The sequence below is a fragment of the Myotis myotis genome, unplaced genomic scaffold (assembly GCF_014108235.1).
Source record: "Myotis myotis isolate mMyoMyo1 unplaced genomic scaffold, mMyoMyo1.p scaffold_m19_p_7, whole genome shotgun sequence".
Lineage (NCBI taxonomy): Eukaryota > Metazoa > Chordata > Mammalia > Chiroptera > Vespertilionidae > Myotis > Myotis myotis.
In genome coordinates this window covers 39,756,195-39,763,135 of record NW_023416379.1, presented here as the reverse complement: position 1 = coordinate 39,763,135, position 6,941 = coordinate 39,756,195, and positions in this window count along the sequence as shown.

Here is a 6,941-nt window from a genome sequence, read left to right as displayed (position 1 = left end):
CTAAGTGTCCATCCTTCCCTCCAACCGGTAGCAATGATGCTCAATGACCACCAGAGGGCAGACACTCAACGCAGGAGCTGCCATGACACACACTGGCCATTTAAAAATAAACACCACAGACCTGGCCCTGACAAACCAACACTTGGCTTCCCCCAAGTGGGACACAGGCCCTGCCACCACCCAAGAGTGACACCCCACCAAATTGCAGCCAACGCTGCCAAGACCCCATGACGCAAAATGTGGCACCCAGCCCAACCTGGAAATAGTCACTGTGGGTGCCGGGTAATGATGTCATGTAGCAACACCCGCTTCTTCTCCCTAGCAACTATTCTTGCAGTTTCTTCAGCCCAGGAACCCGACTTGCTTTATAGCCAGGTGCAAACATTTTACAGTTCAACCAAACGTTTGTGAAACATTTTCCCATGCCTCATTTCATTTGATCCTCATAGAAGTCCTGAAGTAGGTAGATAGGAGACTGTAGAATCCTATTTTGTTTTCATTAGCAAGACAACGGAGATTTAGAAAGTTTAGAAACTTGACCCGACTGAAAAGAAGTAAGAAATGGTGGAACTTGAAAATGACTTCAGGTTTTCTCACTGTGTAGAATATAATCAAACACTGCTATAGTTAAATATTTTACCCTTTTTTCTCCCTGTGTGATCTACAATAATAATCTGCTTCGTGTTGATATTTACTGCTGTGTTGTTGACAATTACCTGAAAGAGAAGTTGGGGTGCTTCACTGGGATGGAAAAAGTTTAGCTAAATCAGAAAGCAGATCTCATTAAGCAAGTTTATTCCAGATAGATAGATAGATAGATAGATATAGATAGATAGATAGATATGGCTAAGTGACTTGCACATGCACAATGCATATAAAGCTCTTGCTGATGCCAATCGCATGCGTGTGTTTTGATTTGTCATTGTCGATCATGAATTTGGTTGATACTTCTATTATAGAGAAAGGGAGAATAGCAATATTAAAATATTTCTTCTAATTACTTTCCTTTCAATGTGCACAAATCCATGCACTGGGACTCTAGTATAGTATAATAAGTTATAGGAATATGGCATTAAGTAAAATAAGGGTTACCCAAACACAAGCACTGTGATGTCACAATGGTCAACCTGATAACCAAGAGGGCTACTAATTTATGGGCAAGTGGTGTATACAGCTGGACAAATGGATGACTTCTGTCCCCAGCTGGTTGGATTTGACAGCTCAAGATTTCATCATGCTACTCAGAACTCCACACAATTTAAAATGTATGAATTGTTTATTTCTAGAATTTTCCACTTAATATTTCAGACCATCAGTAACTGAAATGGCAGAAAGCAAAACCACAGATAGGGGGAGACTACTATATCCAAGTAATCTATACTAATGAAAGGGTAATATGCTAATTAGACCAGACATCTTCCGGACGTCCTTCTGGACAAAGCCACGGTGGCGGGGGCTGAGGCAGAAGCGATTAGGGGCGATCAGGCCAGCAGAGGAGGGCAGTTAGGGGCATCAGGCCGGCAGGCAGAGGTGGTTAGGGGTAATCAGGCAGGCAGGCGAGCAGTTAGGAGCCAGCAGTCCTGAATTGTGAGAGGGATGTCCCAGATTCAAGAGGATGCAGGCCGGGCTGAGGGACTCCCCCCCACCCCCCCTGAAATTCATGCACCGGACCTCTAGTATCCTATATAAGAAACTTGTAGATAATTTGGTGAGGAGGCCCAGGGCCTTCCTTACTCCAGATTCTCTATTCCTTATGATTTCCTTACCCTATTGACTATCTTTACAAGTTCTCTTTATGTGGGCACCTTAAGCCAAAAGAAACTTTTAATGGCTACCTATATTCAAAATTTTTTTAAAAATCCAATGAAAATCATACCACTCTCTAAAGTTTCACCACTGACTTCTTTGTCTTTGTCAGAATATCATCATCACATGTTGATCAGGCATTCTCATTTGGCACTTAACATATTGTTGATAAGTATAAGTAGGAAGCTGAATTATTATTTAATAAATTATTATTCAATAAATATTATTTAATAAATTATTATTCAATAAATATTTAAAAAATATTTTCTAGCTCTCAACACGTGGCTCAGTTGGTTGGAGCATCATCCCGTACACAGAAAAAAAATAAAATAAAATAAAAGGTTGCGGGTTCAATCTCCAGTCAGGGCACATATGGGAGGCAACCGATCAATGTTTCTATCTCATATCACTGTTTCTCTGTCTCCCTCCCTCCTCTCTCTTACTCTCTCTCTTTCTCTTTCCCTCCCTGCCTCCCTCCCTCTTTCTTTAAAATCAAGAAACATATCCTTGGGTGAGGATTTAAAAAACCTGTTGTAAATATGAAGTACATGAGGGAAAAATATAAGAAGTGAAACCACTGGAGTGTTGCATGATAGGAATTTAACCTGCCCGTTAGTTTTCAATAGTTTTCTCTCCTCACTGGGATCCTCCCACTCCCAAATAATCAGTAAACTTCATATAAAAACTTCCTGTGCAGGTCCTTATTAATTTTGACTGAATCCCTGAAAGAGGAAGAAATTCATGAGAGAGAATTATATCACTTTATAACAAGAGAAAACCACCTTATTTGAAGAAGCTAGTAAGATGTAAAAAGCAAGCGAATAAATAAATCTTTAGTCTTTTTTTATGTGTGCATAATTTGAAATAAAAGTTTTTCTAAGAGTTTTTATGTAATTTCTCTTATTTCTATAGCTCTCATTTCTACTTTAACTGCACTAACAATTTGAATCTAAAAATAGGGGAGTGAAACATTGACCATCCTCACGTAACAATACCCAACTAGCATGAAATGATACCTAATTTGCTCTTCTCCACCTTTACTCTAACTCTAGCAGATCTCATTTTGCCAAATTGCCATCTGGGAATTAAAGTGAGAAACGGTTTCTGTATCTCGGCTAATTAAACTCTAAAACTGTTAGTGGCAGGGCTGCCAGAGCAGAGCACTTCTGAAAGGCGAAGGTGGGACAGTGTGAGATGAGTTCTTTGATAAGGGGCAGCAAACAAACAGAAGGTTAGATTTGGCAGCAACAGCATGGCTAGAGTGAAAAACTGGGATGAACTCACAAAACTAGGCACCGTATCACCACACGGAGCCAAGGGAGCAAGTAGGGGGAAAACCAGTGTTCTGCGTTGGCCCACACTCAGCGTTACCAAGAAAACCACTTGAAACCAGGGAGGCAGAATATTGTCCTTGGCTAGTTGACATCAGCTCAACGGAAACACAGAGGACCTTGGGCCATCTAGGAAAGACAGCCTGGCACAGAAGAAGAGCTAAAATAATAAGGGTGATTCATGAGGAAATCACCTGTAGACAAATGCCTGTAGGGTTTTAGAACAAACAGTAAAAGATCTGGTTACAAGACACCAATAAGTAGACGTGGGGATTCTGTAAATTGTGTCATACTCTCGTCACTCAAAGAATATTCACAATAGCTTTTAGTATAAACTTTTCACTCTGTTTCAAACTCCCTTTCCTCAAACATCTGATTGTGTATACCAAGGCTAAATGTGTGTTGACTGTGCAAGCCTAGGATAAAGTTCACTCACTGTGTTTATAAGCACCAGAGGACAGTGGAAAATACAAGGCTTTCCTCAGTTATTTCATAACTTAAGCAGTGTGTACACATAAACCTGAAAATTTAATAATGGCAAGGGACACAAGAAAAATCCAGCCAACATTAAATAAAAGTAATAATTACAGGATTTCAGACGGGCTTTTTCTTTAGTATACCTCAATGGAAGATAAATCCAAAAGGATCTTAAGCAGTTTATTAAAAATATATCATTATAATGGTATAAAAGTAAATAGTTGAAAAAACCAGTGAAGTGATTAAAAAAACAACAACATGGAGAGGATTAAACCAGAATAAGATTAAAAATAAATGCTTGTTAAGGTCCTTATACAGATGCTTTAGGCTATATAGTGTGATATAATGGGAAAATTCCCAGTAGCTTTCTTAGTGGGTAAGCTTTAAAAGCTTTTATTTTTACCAGATTTAAAAATCAGATAAACCTGGATTTGAATCCTAAGATTGCCATTTCTGGACCATGTATCCTGTCTGAGCTTCAGTATCCCGACCTATAAAATGGAGACACTATTTACTCCAAGGGATGGTTGGGATGATTAAATTTAAATGGTACACTGAGAGCACCTAGCATGATGCCTGACAGAATAAGAACTCAATAATTTGTAGCTGTAAATAAATGTATACAATCATGAATTGAAGTCATTTTCTTATAGATTCATGGTAACTAATGGCATCTCGACAAATGGCAATTTATGGAAAACTTACGCTAGAGACCAGTTAAATAGCTCCCTGATGACCTGGCTTCCTCTGAGGCTAAAGTTTAACATACCTGAAAAAACTAATGGATTGCATTTTTTTTTTTCAATTTTATTTTTTCCATCACCGTTTATCCCCTCTATGCACTCTTATACCTCCACACTTTCCCCCACCCCACCCCCACAATCACCACACTGTTGTCCATGTCCTTGAGTTCTCTCTTTTTTGCTCAATCCCTTCACCCCTGGACTGCATATTTTTAAAGCAATTTCCATGATAAAGAACTGGCTAACACAGGGTTTAAAGACCTGGAGGTCTTTAAAAGGCCCCTGTTAAAAAAAAACAAAACAAAAGGCCCCTGTACTCTGCCAACCAAATAAGGATGAAGCCTCCCCAAATAAGGCTACATGTTCCTGTGGTGAAAAATGCTTTTGATATACAAGAGGCCCCTGTACTCTGCCAACCAAATAAGGATGAAGCCTCCCAAAATAAGGCTACATGTTCCTGTGGTGAAAAATGCTTTTGATAGACAAGTCCATCATACAACTTAATTCTACTTCAGCATATAGATACATAGATAATTTAGGCCCCAAGTTATTATGTCTTAGCTGCAATTTTAACATGGGAAAATTTTAAGGTTGATATTCCCAATGGCCAGCTAGTGTAGCCATGGTGAGCGGGGTGTGGGGAGGAGTTAATGAAATGATCATGGGGCATCTATGATAAGCAATTTTACTCCTTGGTGAATCTTTCAAGATAAATTAGTTGCAAAATGGATAGGAGTGAATTCAAATCATCCAAAACTGACTGCAAGTCATTAACAGGCAAGCTGAAAGGAACTGAGGCTAGAATTAGAGTTGTAAGCCTTACAATATCCAAGTAAATTGTAAAATATATTCTATCAGGAACCATTCTACAGCGAGCATGTAAAAAGATATAGAGCATCAAATTATGGGGAAATTATCTTCTTAACTAGGCCAGTCTATTTCTCCATTGAAATGACCACTAGGATGCAGGTTATTGGTGGTGTTAAAGGGAAAAGAAGTAAGATATTATAAAGTGAAAATTAGGAGAATTTAGAGCTTTGTTGGATTAGAAGGCATAGGAGAAAGAAATGTGATTTTTATCATGAGAAATGTTCACCACTAGAAGAATGATGTTACCCTTAACAAAACAAGGACAGCAAGAATGATTTATAGGGGCTGGAGATGAATTCCACAATCAAATTGAAATACCTACATACTTCTTCAATGGGGACGAAGGTAGCAGAAAAAGAGGCAAGTAGGTAAGATGGAGTTTGGAGGTCAGAAGAATAGGTAATGAAGTCTTCATATTGGGTTCCTTCTTCACCCATGGGTTTTTGTGTGCTTTTTGTTTTGTTTTGTTCTTTTATTGTTGGCACTATCCCCCTTTCCCCTCACTTTGCCCATGTTTTGTTATGAAAATTTTTAAATATAAATCAGTGCACACCTGTATATCCAACCATCAATATTCTACCATTTACTATATTACATTCCTAACCCTCTATTATCTCTATTCATCCATTATTACACTTGAATACTTAAGCATACTTATCACTAACTTGAGTTCAATATTTGTTTATGCATTTTAATGTAAAATATATACAATGAAATGCACAAATCTTAAGTGTACATTCCCTGAGTTTTGACAAATGCATACAGCTGTGTAACCAAACTCCTATTGACAAATAGAACATTACTATAATTTCTGCCACCCCAGAAAATTTTCTCATGCCCTTTGCTAGTCAATCCCTGTTCCTACTCCTCCAGAGGCAGCTATTCTGATTTTTCTTCCCAACACAATTTAGTTTTGCTTATTCCAGAATTTCATATGAATACTAGAGGACCAGTACATAAAATTCATGCATGAGATGGGGGTGGGGGGGGTGGGTGTCCCTCAGCCCGGCCTGTGCCCTCTCACAATCTGGTACCGCTTGGGTAGGGTCCCTAGGCCTGGCATGTGATCAGGGCCTATCAGGGCTTTCCTTCCCCTACCTGCCGGCAGCTGGCCCTGCCCCCACCGCTGCCACTGCTTGCCATCTGTGAGGCCCTGCCCCGCCCCCCCACCCCCCCATCACCGGTCGCCTCCCTCTGCAGGCAACAGGCATGGGGTGCGATTGCTTGGCTGGCCTGGGCCTCCCTCTGTGGGGTGATCGATAATGGGGCCCCCTGCCTTGGCTGGGAACTGGGAGGAAAATGGGATAGGGAGTCACTGCTAATGGATGTGGGGTTTCTTTGTAGGATAATAAAAAAGTTCTGAAATCTAGTGGTGATGGTTGTTGCACAACTGTGTGCAGTATGACACAAATTTTACTTTTCATCTCTACAGACTTGTCTTTTCTGGACAGTTCATATAAATGGAATCATACAGTATGTGACTTTTTGTGTCTGGCTTCTTTCACTTAGCATGTTTTCAAGGTTCGTCCCCATTGAAGAAGTATGTAGCAATATCTCATTGCTTTTTATGGCTGAATAATATTATAATGTGCAGATATATCACATTTTGTCTATGTGATTAATCACTTGATAGATGTGTATTGTTTCCATTTTTGGAATGAATAATGCTTTGAATATTCATGTACAAGTGTTTGTGTGAATGTATTTTTATTTT